We start from the raw sequence: 18,983 nt of genomic DNA on the forward strand, positions 1-18,983 counted from the left end.
TGAGATAGTCACTTACCAACAACCAGGTGCATTTATTATCAAACCCAATTATGTTTATTTCCTTATTTTTCTAAGTAATAGTATGATGAAAGATTACATTACCAAAGGGAGTTATTTTCCAGTGAAAACTAGGCTGAATGTTCTGGAAAGACTAAAAGGCGAGTAGCAAGACACTTACAGTTGCTGTCAAATCAAGTAAGGGTGAGATAATCCAAAATACTGGAAAAGAAAATCTAGTCTGTACTCAGACTGACTCAGAAGTATCGAATTTCTTACTCTAATGAAGAAAGGGCTGGAAATCATAAGCAACGTCTTATGGGTGTGCAAGAAAGAAGTCAGAACTCTAACCATTGGATGTATACTCAAAGAAAAGGTCGTGGTTCTACCACAACAAATACAATTTATATATTATTCCTTTAAATAAAATTAAGGTATATGTATATCATTTTTTCTTCATTCCCCACATTCCCCATTTTTTCCAAATAGCTGAGTTGATTAATCAACTGTTATAATATAGCTTGTGCAATAATTACAAAAGGCACAAATGGCATAACCACATTTGGCAAATAACACAACTGACTCTTGGTAAAGCAAAACTCAACTGATGGAGCAGAAACTCACAGGCTTCCTGACGGTAATCAACTCCTAGCTGTAAACTGTCACACGGAGAGGGGAGCATCAGTCAATGGGTTTTTTACAAAATGGAGATCAATTAATCTAAAGATTTGGTTAAAAAGATGAATCGGTTAAACTGATCAAATAGATCAAAGCTTTCATTGCATCTCATTTCACACAGTTTTAGTTTTTACTACTAAAAAAGGATTCTACTTGTCTTGGTAAATTAAAACTGGGAAATACAAGAGATCTAACAAATCCTGGATCTTTTGTTCCTCATCTGTCTTAAATTTTCTCCAATTGTTCACGGGATCTTTGTCTCCAAACCTTAATTTCTAGGCCCCTATCACCAAATATATATATATATATATATATATATATATATTTTTTTTTTTTTATATATATATTAATTACTTATAAATTTAAGAGAAAGTGACCATTTCTTAGTCACATCATATGTAGCATTATGAGATCTTCAAAATTGTTTCTGAGAATATATCTACATAGTAACATAAAGAAGTTGTCAAAAGAATATATGTGGTTTCTCACTATGTACTATACATAAAGTTAAAGGAATTGTGGCAATTATGATGTCTCTTTATTCCATATCTACCCTGTGTGATAATGGAGGTAAGCCTTGAAAATATTTCTCTTTTGCTAACCGGTACTACGTACAGCCGTGTCACTAGAGAGTGCTGGAGGGAGACTGGAAAGGAAGCCAGTTTCTCCTCCTAGTTTCAATGTGCCTGGTTAGCCAGGCTCCTGCAGGGCAAAGCTTTCTCCAGCATTCAGTTCCTGCAGTAGACAGTTTCTCCAGCACTAGGTTCCCGCAAGGGCACAATTTTTCTGCATGCTTGCCTCCTATACGTAAGGTTGCTATTACAATGGGCTCCTGCAGGACACAGCTTTCTCCTGCTAGGCTCATGGAGAGGGCAGCTTCTCCAACTCTTGGATCCCACAGCACCTGACAGCCAGCAGCATCCAGGAGCTTCCCCATGCACCTCCTGGCCAGATTCAAAGCAAGGTCACTAGAAAGGCACTTAGCAACTTCTCCACCATCCAATTAGCCCTGGCCACACTCTTTCCAATGAGGGGGAGACAGCTCTTCTTTGGATGATCTATCTCAGCCCTAAAGGTAGTGGCTGATCCTTATATCTGCTATTCCTACATTCCTTAGGGTTATCTTTAACTCTTTACTAAACAATTCCCAGTTATTCCAACCCTCTGTTAATAATGCTTTCTCTTTTCAAATTACCATGTGGTTTCTGTCTCCTGATTGGACCTTGTCTGATACAGGTAAGCACTCACAATAGAGGTTTTAACACACTCTTCTCTGCTAATAAAGCAGTTAAAGAGATTTAAAGATACAGCTCTGAACACAAAATTGACAGGTTTGATCTGATGATTTTTACTGATATATTACCTACAGTAAAAGAACTTATATTACTTTCAAGCATATTTATAAAAACTGACACTATATCATAATAGAGCTAGTTTCAACAAATTTCATAAAAGTGCTTTTATCAATAAAATTTGAAATTAACAGTGCATTTTCAAATTTCCCAATTCCTTTAGAAATTTATAAACATAGGTCAAAGAACAAACATTAATGGAAACTGGGAAATACATAGAACTAAATAACAATGAATACACCACAGAACAAAATATTTGTGGGGTACAATCAAAATAGTACTTTTAGAGGAAAAGTTATAGTATTAAATAAATTTATAGGAAAAGAATACAAAATATTGAGGTCAACATTCAACTCAAGAAAAAGAACAAAGTAAACTGAAAGAAAGAAACACATAAAAAAGAGAAATTAATAAAAAGAAACAAACACTACAAAGATGAATAAAAATAACCACTGGCTCTTTGAAAAGACAAATCAAATAGGCATATGCCTGGCAAAACTAATAAAGAAAAAGAAAGAAGGCACAAACATTAGGAATAAAAAAGGAGTGACAGCTTCACATATAGCAGAGATTAAGTTATTAACAAAATATATTTGAAAGTTCAATGAAATGGATAGTTTTTTAGAAAAATGTAACTTGCCAAAACTGAAGAAACAGAAAATATGTACACATCTAGGAGGATTAAATTATTTGATACAGTAATTAATCTACTCATAAAGAAACTACTAAACCCAGACAGTTTTACAGGTGAATCCTATCATACCTTCAAAGAACAGATAAACCATAATCTATCCCAGACAACAGATAGGAAAAAAAGAAGGCTGAGAGACAAATAAGTTTATAAGGTTAGTATAGTCTAGACATCAAAACTGGGCAAAGATAGGGCAAAACAGGAAAATTACAAGACAGGAAAACTACAAGTCAATCTTTCTTACGAACATACGAATAGCCTTTAAAAAAAAATTAGCCAGCTGCAGCCAGCAAGACATTAAACAAAAAAGAAAAACAAAAATACACTACGGGGGCTTCCCTGGTGGCACAGTGGTTGAGAATCTGCCTGCCAATGCAGGGGACACGGGTTCGAGCCCTGGTCTGGGAAGGTCCCACATGCCGCGGAGCAACTAGGCCCGTGAGCCACAATTGCTGAGCCTGCACGTCTGGAGCCTGTGCTCCACAATAGGAGAGGCTGCGATAGTGAGAGGCCCGCGCACTGCGATGAAGAGTGGTCCCCACTTGCCACAACTGGGGAGAGCCCTCGCGCAGAAACGAAGACCCAACACAGCCATAAATAAATAAATAAATAAATAAATAAATAAAAATACACTACGGGGCTTCTCTGGTGGCACAGTGGTTGAGAGTCTGCCTGCTAGTGCAGGGAACACAGGTTCGAGCCCTGGTCTGGGAGGATCCCACATGCCGCGGAGCAACTGGGCCCGTGAGCCACAACTGCTGAGCCTGTGTGTCTGGAGCCTGTGCTCCGCAGCGGGAGAGGCCGCGATAGTGAGAGGCCCGCGCACCGCGATGAAGAGTGGCCCCCGCTCGCCGCAACTGGGGAAAGCCCTCGCACAGAAACGAAGACCCAACACAGCCAAAAATAAATTAATTAATTAATAATAAAAAAAAAAATACACTACGGACAAGTAAGATTTATCCCCAAAAATGCTAGGATAGTATAGCATTAAAAACTCAATTCATATAAGCACTGTCTTCTAGTTGATAAAGTTGCTTCCCAGCAGGGTATGAGTTGTTAGTTCTGATACTGTTATATGTGTATATTGGAATTGAACAATTTAAATAGATGGGTGGTAGATGGTGGGAGCCAGGTTTCTTGCTACTGAAGTGGAAGGTTACAGAAAAGCAAGAGAACACACTAAAAATGATCCCTGTGGTAATGGATTATAGTTGAAGACATCAGTAAGAACTCACATTTAACTTAACATAGATACAGATGAATATACACAGAAATATTTACAGGTATATGTATATACATGAGTTAGTAGACACATATGTACTATTTCTTTGCTCCACCAGCAAAGCAGCAATAAGCACAACAAGTATCCATATCTTGGCTTCTAATACTATTCTCCATTAAGATGGACCAGGGCTTCTTGAAGAAATGGCTGATTCTAAGACAGGGGCAGAAAATGCACAAGATGAACATGGAGCATCTTACAGTGCAAGAAAGTAAGGAAGAGTCAAAAAAAACCAAAAAACAAAAAAACTAACAGAGGTATGTCAAAGAGGCACTGGAACCAACTGAAAGAGCTCTCAATAGCCAAAGCTGGAACAATTTGAGCAACAAATTAAAATAGTACTGGATTATAACCCACAGCATAAAATAAACATACATGGTCCACACTGATATAAGTAAATTAGTAAATGGAGAAGAAACAAATCTTCCATGCAGAATTCCAAATAAATTATGCTGATACTCCACTCTAAAGCAGGCAGGGCCTAACTTCCCACTCCTCAAATGAGGGCTGTGCACTGTGACTTATTTCCAAAGAGTAGAGTATGGAATTGGGTGGGGGGCTAACTTTATGGTGAAGAAACCTGACAAACATCACTTCAGTCAAATGATCAAGCCAACATCAACATTCATAAATCATGTTGATAATATGTACTCTTGATATGATATGATGAAAATGGCACTTTACCTTTGATCTTCCCAAAACCCATAATCTCAGTCTATTGATGAGATAAACATCAAATTCTAATTAGAGGAGCATCCTACAATATACCTGTCTAGTACTCCTCAAAACTGCTAAGGACACCAAAAACAAGGAATGAGAGAAAATGCCACAGTCGAGAGGAGCCCAAGAAGACATGACAACTAAATGTAATATCGTGTCCTGAAACAAAAAAAAAGGATAGATATTGGGTAAAAATAAAGGAAATCTGAATAAACTATGGACTTCAATTAATAATAATGTATCAATTTTTTCATTAATTATAAGAAATTATCGTAAGATATTAATAGCAGCAAAAACTGGGGGGTGTAGGGTGACATATGGGGATTCTCTGTACTTCCTTATTTTTCTGTAAATCGAAAACTGATCCAATAATAGTCTACTAACTAAAAATTAGTATATTTCATGCTAGATTAGAAAAGAAAAAATATGATCATCTCAACATCTGCACAGGAAGGGCATACGATAAAGTTCAACACTAACTATCAGCAAAGTTGCAGTTTATGAAAGTTTAAGATGGGACCTTTCAGGAATTCCTTTGAGGTCCAGTGGTTAGGACTCTGACTCTATGCTTACACCACAGGCGGCACGGGTTCGAGAACTAAGATCCCACATGCTGGGCAGCGTGGCCAAGAAAAAAAAGATGGGAACTTTCATAAACTGATAGAAGACATATTTATACTAAATAAAAACAAAGCCCCTCACATTGGGACTTCCCTGGTGGCGCAGTGATTAAGAGTCCACCTGCCAATTCAGGAGACATGGGTTCAAGCCCTGGGCTGGAAAGATCCCACATGCCACAGAGCAGCTAAGCCCATGCGCCACAACTACTGAGCCTGTGCTCTAGAGCCCACGAGCCACAACTACTGAGCCTGTGTGCCACAACTACTGAAGCCCACGTGCCTAGAGCCCATGCTCCAGAACAAGAGAAGCCACTGCAATGAGAAGCCCGTGCACCGCAATGAAGAGTAGCCCCCGCTTGCCGCAACTAGAGAAAGCCCGTGCGCATCAACAAAGACCCAATGCAGCCAAAAATAAATAAATAAATAAATTTACTTATTTAAAAAAAACAAAACCCTCATGTTAATCATCATGCACGATGTTGAAACCATAGAAGCATCTCCTTCAAAGTCAAGCTTGCTTCTATTAGCAAAAAGAGTAAAACATGAAATGAGACAGAACTGGAAAGGAAGAAACAAAGCTGCCATTATTCACAGTATGATCACCTATGCAGAAAATCTACAAATTATTAGAACTGGTAAGAGTTTCTCAAAGTCGCTGAATGTAAGATTATACACTAAAAGCAACAGGTTTCCTATATGACAGCAAACAGTTTTTAAACATAACTGATAAGAAGGTATTATTTACAACAACAAAACTATAAGGTACATAGGAATTCATCTAATACAAGACCTTTATGGAGAAAATAATAAAAGATCTAAATCAGAGATTTGAAAACCTTTTCTTCTTCTTTTTTTTTTTTCTGGCCATGCCGTGAGGCATGCGGGATCCTAGTTCCCCGACCAGGGATTGGACCTGCCCCCTACAGTGGAAGTGCAGAGTCCTAACCACTGGACCTCCAGGGACGTCCCCTGAAAACCTTTTCTTCTTAAAGGGTCAGGAAGTAGGCATTATATGCTTGTACCATCTGGTCTGTCACAAGGACTTAACTCTGCTGCTGTAGCTCCAAAACAACCATAGACAACTCGTAAATGAATAGAGGCAGCTGTGTTCCAATAAAACTTTATTTACAAGAACAGGCATCCTACCTCTGCTCTAAATGACAAAATATGTCTCAATCATCTTTAGGAAAACTCAACATCAAGATTGGCAAATTCTCCCTAACTTTATCAACTCAGTGCAATCCCAAACTTAACAAGCTGACCATAAAATTCAAATTGAAGTGCAAAGGGCCTAGGAGAGTCAGGACATATTTTATTTTGATGGGGAGAGAGTAAATTTTTTATTGAAGTATAACATAAAAATAGAAAAAAGCACAAATCATAAGTAGACAGTCCTATATTTTTCACATACTGAACACATCCACGGAATTACCACTCAGATCAAGAAACAGACCATTACCAGCACGCTAGAAGTACTCTTTGGGCCCCCTTAAAGCCACTATCCCCTCCCAAATGTTGGCAAAAATGTGTGGAGAATAAAAGCATACACATTGCCAAGGACTTGCTTGGTAGGAGGGGAAGGACTTGCATGTCAATGGAGGAGAGGGAGGTATCTGTGGAGATCTCTGTAGATTCCAAATGAGAATATTAACCTTGGAGGAAAGGCAGACATGGAGAACTGTAAATAAAACAGCCTAGTTGAAACAGACCTCAGAGCAGGATTGGGAGACAAAACTAAAATTTCATCAGTGTCAAACAGAAGATACTAAATGTCAAACCAACGTATCTGGTCTTGAACTTCCAGAAGATAAGAGCACTGAAGGTTGCTGAGTTAGTACATTGGTATAAAGAAAGGAAAGAGGAAGGCTAATGTGTGGAATGAACTGGAAAGACAAAAGTATAGGAAAAGAAACTGGGAGGGAGGCTACTATAAAAGTCCACATGATAAGACTTAACCCAAGACGGAGACAGTCAGAACGAAAAGAGTGATTACATGAGGCATAATAATGGAAGAAAGTAAATTACGTAAGTGCCTGGATATGGAAAATATAAACTATCATCTCCTGCCTCAATTCACTCTCAAGCTAAAAGCTTCCATTATCTTTGACTCTTTCTTAGCACCACACTCACCTTCAAGCAGTCACAAATTCTTAGTGATTTTTAAGTCTCTCAAATTTAGTGTCTCCTTTGCACTCAGTCACTGTTCCAGTTTCAGATACAATTATTTCTCACTTAAATTATTATAAAAGTCTCCTAGCTAGTTTCTACACTACCAATATCTTTTTCCTCTTACCATTTTCCACACTGAGGCCAAAATCAACCCTGTTTATGTCTAGCTTGTGTTTCTCTCCCAGGTCAGAAACCTTCAACAGCTACCCCAAATAAAATTATCAAGTTGAGCTTCCCTAGCGCATAAACCCAAGGCCTTTCTAGAAATGTCTATGAGTGCTTTTCTATTTCTCACTGTTCCCCTCACACACTCCAGCCACAGCCACCACAGCACGTTTCTGTAATGCAAGTTAGCACATACATTATTGAGAAATAGAGAAATGATGTCAGTATAACCCAGAAATTACGTTGGTTCAGATGGGGTTCTTTCCCAGGATGTTAAAGTTTTGCACCATTAATGAACAGCAGCTAAACACAGCAAGCAAGAAGGAATCTAGTCCTGTACGTGCCACCCTTACCCTAGATACCCATCACTCCCCTTTCTTCCTCTAGTCTCAGTACAGCCGCAGGCTCTGTCTTCCATGGGCTTAAGCTTGGTTTCCCTCAATCTTTGTGGGAAGGAGGATGGGGGACAAAGCCAGACACAAGGCAATGAGCCAGAGCCATCCAGTCCAGCGTCACAAGATTTCACATGAAGCCTGCATCTGCCTCTGTACCTACAACCTCTGATGTTTATGTCCCTCTTCTTGTTGCCGCAATCCTTCCTTATTCCTCCTTCCATCAAGCTATCTTCATCCTTATTTTTCTTGAGGAAAAGACCTATATTTACTGAGATACTTATTTACTAGGAATTTAACATGTCTTTTAACTGTGCCGATATTTTAATTACAATTGATATTGTTCCTGTTGCTGCTCCAGTAATATGAGTAGATAGGCTTTGAGTATTCTGCTCCTATTTTTCCCATAAACCCTGTTTTAGTGAGTGATTTTGCAGAAGTAAAGGTTTTTCAAGAATACATATAACATTAGAGCAGAAATATCTGTACTTGCAGTTCCTGAAATATGCCATGTACTTCAACTCCACAATATCTTGCTCATTCTGTTTCCTCACCTGGACTGCTCATCCCCTTCCCAAACCCAGCTACCACACAAAAAATAAATTAGGGACTTCCCTGGTGGCACAGTGGTTGAAAGTCCGTCTGCCAATGCAGGGGACACGGGTTCGAGCCCTGGTCCGGGAAGATCCCACATGCCGCGGAGCAACTAAGCCCATGCACCACAACTACTGAGCCTGCGCGCCACAACTACTGAGCCCACGAGCCACAACTACTGAAGCCCGCACGCCTAGAGCCTGTGCTCCGCAACAAGAGAAGCCACTGCAATGAGAAGCCCACGCACTGCAACTTAAGAGTAGCCCCCGCTCACCGCAACTAGAGAAAGCCCACACGTAGCGACAAAGACCCAATGCAGCCAAAAAAAAAAACTATTTAGAGGCATAGTTAATTCCCAATCCCTTATTCTATCAACATGCTGAACATGTCATTATTGCATTTACCAATCTCTACTGGAATCATCTGCCTTCTAAAGTTTTCCTTAAACTTTAACATGCATCAGAAAATCCTGGAGAAGTTTCGTAAGGCACAGCATTAAGATCACAATGCTTGTGATGGCCCCAGGGACTGAAGGCAGGGTCTGGCCCCTGCAAACTCCTCTCCCTGACTCTTCCTCTAGTGCCTCTTTCAGGTGCTCACATGCACATTGGTCCTTCCTGCCTCAGGAAATTTGCAGATGCTGTTCCTTCTACCTAAATAAGCTCTTCACCACCATCACCTAGTTCTCTCCCCTAAATTGGTTAGACTTCAGCTCAGATGTCACTTCTTCCAGGAGATCCTCCCTGTCTCCTGTCTCCCTCTCTTCACCAGCCTGATGGGGCCATGGTAGGCCTATCCCAAGATCCCCAAGGACCTTGTAGGTTATGTTAAGGCATTTACTCTTCTATCTAGAAGAGAACAGGGAGCCACCAAAGTGTTGCCAGCCAGGAAAAATAAGATCAAATATGCTGGTAGGTCTGGGGCTAGAGAATTACGAACAGCAGCAAGCAGCTTACTTGGGACACAGATGACCCTTGCTCAGCAAGCAGTGGCCTCATCCTACCTCCCCAGGGGATCTCCAGTAATTCCCTATGGTAGTGTTTTCCAGAATGGGGCATGACTATCACTGGGGGCTCTAGGGATAATTTTAGTGGCATATAACCAAATATTTTTCAAAGATTAACATATTTATTTCAATGGGGATTCAAAAATAAAACTTGCATTCTAAACCCATGATTTCATGGCTATTATTGCTTAGGACAAACTTCATGAGGTTGATACTCAACTGACTAACTAAAGCTTGGGGCCTCTTGCTCAAGTCAAACTTGCCAAGTACCCTGAAAAATCCCTCCACTTCTTTCTCTATACAACTCTCCTGCTTGAAATGTCCTTCCAACCCCCTGCTTTGGAAATTCTACATACCTTTCAAGGTCTCAGTTGAATCCCCGCTCAGGAAAGTGGCCTTCAATTAGGGTAGGAGATTGGCATAGTGGTTAAAAACTAAGGCTTATCAAATGTAAATTTTGGACTTTGGGTGATAATCAGGTATCAATGTACCAATGATTGTGTATCAGTGATGTACAAAGTTCACTAATGGTAACAAATGCACCACTCTGGTGTTAGATGTTGATAGAGGGAGGAAGTTGTGTGTTGGCGCAGGAAGCATATGGAAACACTCTGCATTTTTGCTCAATTTTACTGTGAACTTAAAAATGCTCTAAAAAATAAAGTCTATTAAAAAAAAGAAAGAAAAGAAAAACCTGGAGAAGTTAAAACACAAGATTTGATGGGCCCACCTCTGAAGTTTCTGATTCAGTAGGTCTGAGATAAGGCTTGAGAATTTGAATTTCTAAAAAGTTCGCAGGTAATGCTGCTGGGGATCACACTCTGAGAACTGTTATTTTAGACCAGTGCTGTCCAATAGAACTTTCTATGATGATAAAAAATGTTCTATATCTGAGCTGTCCAGTATGGTAGCTACTAGCCACATGTAGCTATTGAGTACATGAAATATGCACAGTGTGAATGACTGTTCGTTTCCTACTGCTGCTCTACCAAATGACCACAAACTTCATGGCTTAACACAAATTTATTACCTTACAGTTCTGGAGGTCGGAAGTCTCACTGGTCTAAAAATCAAGGTTCAGGAGGGCTGCATTCCTTCTGGAGGCTATAGGGGAGAAACTGTTCTTTGCTCTTCCCAGCTTCTAGAAGCTGCCTATGTTCCTTTGCTGGTGGCTCCTTCTTCCACTTTCAAAGCCAATAGTGTGACATCTCCTCACCTCTTGACCTCTGCTTCCATGGTCAGACTTGCTCCCCTCCCCACCTTCCTCATGCTTCTGTCATCACATGGCCTTTCCTGTCACTTACTCTCCTGCTTTCCTCTTAAGGACACTTATGATAATACTGGCCAACTGGATAATCCAGGATACTCTCCCCATTTCAAAATCCTAATCACATCTGCAAAGTTTCTTTTGGCGGGGGGGGGCGCACCATGTGAGTTGCGGGATCCCAGTTCCCCAACCAGGGATTGAACCCATGCCCCCTGCAGTGGAAGCACAGAGTCCTAACCACTGTACCTCCAAGGAATTCCCTCCAAAGTTTCTTCTGCCATGTAAAGCAACATATTCATAGGTTCCTGGGATTAGAACATGGACATATTGGGGAATCCATTATTCGGCCTAACACACTGAGGTTGATGTTTAAATTGTAATTAATTTTAATTAATTTAAAGTTAAGGGACTTCCCTGGTGGTCCAGCAGTTAAGACTCCACGCTCCCAACGCAGGGGGCCTGGGTTTGATCCCTGGTCAGGGAACTAGATCCCACATGCTGCAACTAAGAGTCCGCCACAACTAAAAAGATCCCACATGCCGCAACTAAAGATCCCACACACTGCAAATAAGATCCCACATGCCGCAACTAAGACCCAGCGCAGCCAAAAAGAAAGATGATTAAAAAAAAATTTTAAGTTAAAGAGGGAATTCCCTCTTTAACTTTATTACAATTTAATTATATAATTACAATTGTGGTTATTACAATTTAATAACACATAACTAGCTCTAAATGCTATTGGGCCCTTGTAAAAAGGTATCTGAATATTTCCTAAGGTGACAAGCTCCTAGACATCAATATCTTATTTTCTACAACTGCAAAGCAGTTTGGATTAAACATTTGATGGGCAAACACAAGGAGGTCGGGATAGAGAGCAAGAACTGCCACAAAAAGTAGGGGTACCAGATCAGATTTATAGACTCCTCTGTTGCCCCTCAGTGCTTGAAAATTAGGATATGTTTGTACTAAAAAACAAATCAACAGTCAGCAATAAGATGCTAAAGTTAATAAAGTAAACACATTCCTGTAAGTCCAAGCTCACCAAGTCCAAAACCAAAAAAGATCACCTTTCTATCAACATCTGTCACCTCCTGACATTGCTACTTCTTTAAGTAGCATCCCTACAGATGCTACCCTACAACGCTTCTCCCATGTTTCCTCATTCTTGCTATCGAAATTTGTTTCAGACCCCCACTGTAGCTATCTAGTTATCTCCCCTCTCCAAACACATGTTACACACAACAGTTGGGTTAGTTCTTCCAACGCAATCCTGCTCATCTCACTTCCTGCTCAAAAACTTTGTATTACTTCCCAATGTCTACTGAATAAAGTCAAGAAAGGCACCTACCTTTCTAGCCCTATCACTCACTATCCCAAGGTTTCCAAAACCCCAAGGTTCAGTGAAACTGGGTTTGTGTTCGTAAACACATTTCCTGACACCATCTCCCCACATCTATCTAAGAGCCCACAAGCAAGCCTGGGTTTGAATACCCAGAGGTTAGAATGTGAGAATTGAGATTTTAGAAAAGTCCAGTGATATAATTATGATACTTGGGCTTCATCCACTATGGAATGAGGGAACCACTGAAGGCTTTTAAAGCAGAGAAATATCATGATCAAATCTGCTTTTCAGACATTCAACTCTAGCAAGAAAAGTATAGAAAATATTAGTGGCAAGGGAGATAGAAAATGCTATTAAAACATGCAGGAGAAGGGTTTCCCTGGTGCGGCAGTAGTTGAGAATCCACCTGCCAATACAGGGGACATGGGTTCGAGCCCTGGTCTGGGAAGATCCCACATGCCACGGAGCAACTAAGCCTGTGCGCCACAACTACTGAGCCTGTGCTCTAGAGTCCGCGAGCCACAACTACTGAAGCCCCTGCGCCTAGAGCCCGTGCTCCACAACGAGAGAAGCCACCGCAATGAGAAGCCCACGCATGGCAACTAAGAGTAGCCCCCGCTTGCCGCAACTAGAGAAAGCCCGCGCGTAGCAATGAAGACCCAACACAGCCAAAAAAAAGTGCAGGAGACAATGAGGGATGATTAAGTTATTAGTAGTGGAAATAAAGACTAGGAGCAGACCTGAAAGATTTCTGTAGCAGAATCAAAAAGATTTAAGGGAAAGGGTATTCAAATATCCAATCTTGCCCATTTCAAAACCACAGCCTGAGCTGTCTTTTCAAAATGAAAATCTGATGTTTCCTCCTCTGCTTAAAACCCTTCAGTGCTTCCAGCTGATCTTAGGTTAAAAAACAAATTTTGTCACAATTCTTCTTACCAAGCCCTGAGTGACCCGGCCTCTCACCACTCCTCTAGGGTTATTCTGCAGCATTCTCCCCCATTCTCTGCTCTGATCATATTGGCCTTCCTTCAGCTCCTAGAACACACTGTTTGTCCCTCCCACCACAGCGCCTCTGCAGGGAGTGTTCTTTCCTCACTGTTCTCCTTCACTCAACTCATCTGTGTGTCATACTGTGGCTTAAGTAATGTTTGAGCCTTCCCTGGCTACCCTTTCTCTCCACTAGGTCAGGTCCTCTGTTAAAAATTCTTATACCACTTTGTCCTTTCTCTACATGGCCTCTTTTCAGTTTATGATGACATTTTTTGTGGAATTCCTAGAGAAATATCCACCTCACCCGCTAGGCTATAAGCTCCACCAAGAACAGGCCTGGCTCTGTTCTGTTCACCATTGTATCCCCAGCTCTCAGCCCAGAGCCTGACAGGTTGGTAGGTAATAAAAAAATAATTACTAAATTAATCAAAATCCCAATTTGTTACAGACAACTCTGCAGTTCCTAGCTTGAATAACAAGGTAGTCATGCTTTTAACTGATATGGAGAACCAAAGAAGCCATGTTGAATTATCTGTCGAACATCCAGCAGAAAATGTCTAAATAGACAGTTGGAAAATGGAGTATATAGCACAGAAGACAAGACATAATTGCTACTATTTGCAACAGCCAAGACATGGAAACAACCTAAAAGTCCATCAAGAGATGAATGGATAAAAAAGATGTGGTACATATATACAATGGAATACTACTCAGCCCATAAAAAAGAATGAAATATTGCCATCTGCAGCAACATGGATGGACCTAGAGACTGTCATACTGAGTGAAGTCAGAAAGAGAAAGCCAAATACCATATGCTAGCACTTATATGTGGAATCTAAAATCTGATGCAAATGAACTTATTTACGAAACAGAAACAGACTCACAGACATAGAAAACAAATTTATGGTTATCAAAGGGGAAAGGGGGTGGGGAAGGATAAATTAGGAGTTTGGGATTAGCAGATACACACTACTATATATAAAATAAACAACAAGGTCCTATAGCACAGGGAACTATATTCGATATCCTATAATGAAGCATAATGGAAAATAATATGAAAAACAATATATATATACATATACATAAATATATAACTAAATCACTGCTGTACACCAGAAACTAGCACAACATTGTAAATCAATTATACTTCATCAATTAAAAAAAAAGACATAATTGCTGTAGCCGAGATTACTCTTGAAATTATAAAGGCCAGTGATTCTCTTGAAAAGGAAGAGGAAGGAGAGGAGGAAAACTTATGTATCAGAATCTCTTGCAAAGAACGATTTTTCACACTTGCTCTCACCTTTCCCCAAATGAGGATCTCAATATACAATGAGAGTTGCTTGTGATAGGAGAGTTGCACCTAAGTGAAGAGGCAAAATTTTCAAAGTTGAGAACCAAGAAAAGAGTTGCAAGCTCACTCATAATCTTTTGAGGAACAATCCCAATGGATTCAGATGTGAAGTCGAAGCAGATGAGAGAAGGATCACCTAGACTTTTGTGAGAGGACAACGTCTTTAAGAGACAGTCTGGAGGAAGTTTCCTTTAAGAAAAAAATCGAGGGAATGAAATAAACATTTGTAGTGAAAAACAAAAACGTGTAGAGAAAGAGTCAGGGGAGAGGGAGAGGGTATTTTTAGGCTCATGGGAAACACTTAATCCAATACAGCAAGACCCCTAAAAAGATGTAAGGGGAAAAGAATAACAAACGCCACATATACTGTACACTATGTGCCAGACACTGGCCTAAAATGCTCTAAATACATTATCAATTTACTTTAAACACTCCCAAAAGTCCTATGGGGTACAGACTATTCTTTTTCCCAATTTACAGATGAGGAAACAGATAAGAGAAACTTGCCCCAAGGTCCAACAGCTGGTAAAAGGCAGATCTGGGCTTAGATCCCAGCTGTCTCTAAAGCCGTATGACAAAATCAAGAACATTCATTAGAGAGAAGAGTATAACAAATTTTTTAACGGGCGATCTCTTGTAAAATGGCAAGAAACGCCAGGAGATAACTGGAGTATGGGGATTCTGGCCCTGAAGGCCTCTGTCCGCCTCCTATCAAAGGAGCCCTGAGTGAGATGGGGGAGGGGTCCTGAAAAGAGGCAAGGTTTGGAACTGGAGCTGTGGACAACGGGAAAGACCAGAGAAGAATCAGAATCAATGCCAACTTGATGCCTGAAGCGCAAATCCTGAGATTCTACGAATTACACATTTACATCCGATTTAGGGCCTACTATGTGTTAGGCATGGCTCTCTTCGCTGTAGAGATTAAGATAAACAACTTCTCTGGGCGTAACAGGAGCGGAAACAACCAACATCAATGATCACCAGACACAGGAAAAACCCATTCCTCCAGAGAATCCCATCCGAAAGATTTAATTTAAGAGTACATTCCAAGGGAAGATTGGTTTTGGGGGGGAGGGGCAGGAAGAGCGGTCGAAAGGACACTTCCTACCTGCGCTCACCCTCGCCCCCGCCCCCGCCCGGATACTCTCGAGGGACCACAGAGGGATTGGGGGTGAAAGCCCAGAAGCTGCATCCGAGGGCGGCGGGAACGCGGCTTCCTGGGAGCCCCGGACATCAGACGCGCCATCCCCCCGCCACAGACTCCGCCGCTGCCTTTAACTCCCTGGCTCCCCGGACGCCGCCGGCCTCCTCTCAGAGCACTACCGCGCAGGGCAACCTCTTCCCCAGCAGCCCCTCGCAGACCAGAACCCCGAAGCAACTTACCCGCCCCGCCGGGCCCAAGGTAGCCTAGGGTCCTCTCTGAACACCGAGGTCTCTCTGGCGTCTCCACCAATGCCAGCGCGCTATCAGCACGTGGAGGCGGGATTGAGCGCCCAAGGCCAATCAGATCAGACGCAAGGCACGTCCCCGGCGCACATTCCTAGTTCCCGCCTTTGGGAGGGATTAAAAAAAACACGGTTGGCGCCAAACTCCTGTAGTCTTCTAGGGGCTTCAGGGAAAGGGGCGGGGTCTGAGCTGGCGGGGAAGGAGGGGTGCGGCTCCGCTACCGTCGGGGCAGGACCTTGGCCGAGGTAGGGGCGGTGTCTGGGAGAAGCTCTTTAATGAAAGGGAAAGTAACATCTGAGAAGGCCCTGTCATTTATTTAGTTCTTTTTTAAAAAAATTAATTTATTTATTTTATTTATTTATTTTTGGCAGTTTTGGGTCTTCGCTGCTGCGCGCGGGCTTTTCTCTAGTTGCGGCGAGCGGGGGCTACTCTTCGTTGTGGTGCGCGGGCTTCTCATTGCGGTGGCTTCTCGTTGCGGAGCACGAGCTCTAGGCGTGTGGGCTTCAGTAGTTGTGGCACACGGGCTCAGTAGTTGTGGTTCTCGAGCGCAGGCTCAGTAGTTGTGGCGCACGGGCTTAGTTGCTCCGCGGCATGTGGGATCTTCCCGGACCAGAGCTTGAACCCGTGTCCCCTGCGTTGGCAGGCGGATTCGCAACCACTGCGCCACCAGGAAAACCCTATTTAGTTCTTTATTCTGTTAATTCGATTGATTGTTAACCGCGTGCTAGACAGGTGCTGGGTGCTGGCTCGATGACGATGAGTACGCACTGTTGTTCCCTCAGACACTTTACTGAATGATAAGCAATTTACCTCAGGGAGTTTGGAGCTTCGAGGAGGGGATACCAGGCCAGTGGGGTGGGAGGGAGAGGAGTGCTTTTTAGAGGTAGACTACCGGCGTCGTCTCTTAGAACCTGCAGGAATCTGAGGTGCCTGTAGGGTCTAGCCTCCGGAGGCTGGGCCTGCGCCATTGATTGGTGGGGAAATAAAGCCAACTTCCAATGCTACCTCAACGAGGGATTTGATCTTGATTCCTAGTCCTTTCCTCCTGTTTTGTCCACTTTAACAACTTGCAACTGTCATAACAATTTATTGCATATTTTTAAAGTTTTCAAAAAGGCCCCATTTGGGAGAATATGTTCTCTGGAAGAATACTGGTTTCCTAGATTCTCCCCCAGCCACCTACCTTCGCTTCTGAAGAGAAGTTAGTCAGCCAGCATTCCAGGTAGTGGAAAGGGAAAGAGTAGAGGGTGTGCAATCACAAAGCATTCGGTGTTGCTGGAGCATAAAGCGCGAGGTGAGGCTGGAGAGGGAGGAAGGGGTGAGACTTTGAAGCCTCCATAAGAGCTCGTCTTATAGGCGGGGATGGGGAGCGCCACTGAAGGATTTTAAGCTTGGGGTGCTGGTGATCTGATTTGCATTAGTAAGATCTGTTGGCCTTGAGAAGCAGGATTTTGAGATGCTGTTGCAGTGATCCAGGCTAGAGAAGATGAGGACCTGAGGGAGATGGCAGGTAGGCTAGGGGATTGATTTTAGAATATGTAGGAGATGAAAGTGACAAAACTTAGCAATTGGTTGAATACTGGTTTTCACCATGAGGGCTTAATGATAGCATTCATAAAAAAATATTTATTGGGGCTTCCCTGGTGGCGCAGTGGTTGAGAATCTGCCCGCCAATGCAGGGGACACGGGTTCGAGCCCTGGTCTGGGAAGATCCCACATGCCGCGGAGCAACTGGGCCCGTGAGCCACAGTTACTGAGCCTGCGCGTCTGGAGCCTGTGCTCCGCAACAAGAGAGGCCGCGACAGTGAGAGGCCCGCGCACCGCGATGAAGAGTGGCCCCCGCTTGCCACAACCAGAGAAAGCCCTCGCACAGAAACGAAGACCCAACACAGCCATAAATAAATAAATAAAATTAAAAGTATGTGTCACATTAAAAAATTTATTGAGAAAATAGCATATTTGCCTCAAAAATAACTAAAGATTTCCAGCAAAATTATCTTCCAGAAAAGAATGACCTTATAATTTAAGCCCTTACAAAGTCTCTCATTTTTACTGGTACTCTCTTAAATGGGGGAGGGGGGGAAGATGGGTATAAAAATATTTGCTTGGAAAGACCTCATTGCCAATTTGGCATACTTACAGAAGCCAGCTGAAGGAATCAGTATTTTTCTTAAGGAAACAAAGTAGTAGTTTTGCTTTATGGACTCTGAACTCACAATTGCAAATGTTGCTAATGTAAAAGCAATTTCTGAAGAAGATCTTCATGTAATCTATGAGATACAGTGTTAAGGGGAAAAAAGTACAATGAAAGAATGAGAAAAAGAATATACATATATTTGCTTGTTTTTGCATAACGATACATTAGAACCTCATAAAAAGGGTACCGTATGGTATCTTGAAGCCACCACTTAAGTATTTTTACATGGAAATATGCATGGCTTTTCTTGCTTTTTTAAATTACAGCTTTATTTAGATATAATTCACATACCATATATTTTACCTATTTAAAGTGTTGAGTTTGCCTTTTTATAACCTTTTACTTTTGAACTATGGAAGTGTTTCATATATTAAAAGATTGAACTAAATCAGAAGGAAAAAATGCAGAAATGGAAAATAAATCTAAATAAATGAAACTGTGTAAACAAGAGAAATATAGCCACATAGACAAAATCATTATTTTTTTTAACATCTTTATTAGAGTATAATTGCTTTACAACGGTGTGTTAGTTTCTGCTTCATAACAAAGTGAATCAGCTATACATATACATATATCCCCATATCTCTTCCCTCTTGCGTCTCCCTCCCTCCCACCCTCCCTATCCCACCCCTCTAGGTGGTCACAAAGCACCGAGCTGATCTCCCTGTGCTATGCGGCTGCTTCCCACTAGCTATCTATTTTACATTTGGTAGTGTATATA

At 41.7% G+C, this 18,983-nt stretch overlaps 1 protein-coding gene across 3 annotated transcripts in view; it reads right to left on the reverse strand.

Annotated features, from left to right (window-relative positions):
* Positions 1 to 16,060, reverse strand: part of CASP8AP2 (caspase 8 associated protein 2) — a 42,120-nt gene extending 26,060 nt beyond the window's left edge. For all 3 annotated transcript variants that reach the window (XM_059941577.1, XM_059941576.1, XM_059941575.1), the window contains exon 1: positions 16,003 to 16,060. The gene's annotated coding sequence lies outside the window, so the exon portion shown is untranslated. The remainder of the gene's footprint in view (positions 1 to 16,002) is intronic.
* Positions 16,061 to 18,983: the final 2,923 nt, after the last annotated feature.

Source organism: Balaenoptera ricei, chromosome 12 (assembly GCF_028023285.1).
Source record: "Balaenoptera ricei isolate mBalRic1 chromosome 12, mBalRic1.hap2, whole genome shotgun sequence".
Taxonomy (NCBI): Eukaryota; Metazoa; Chordata; class Mammalia; order Artiodactyla; family Balaenopteridae; genus Balaenoptera; species Balaenoptera ricei.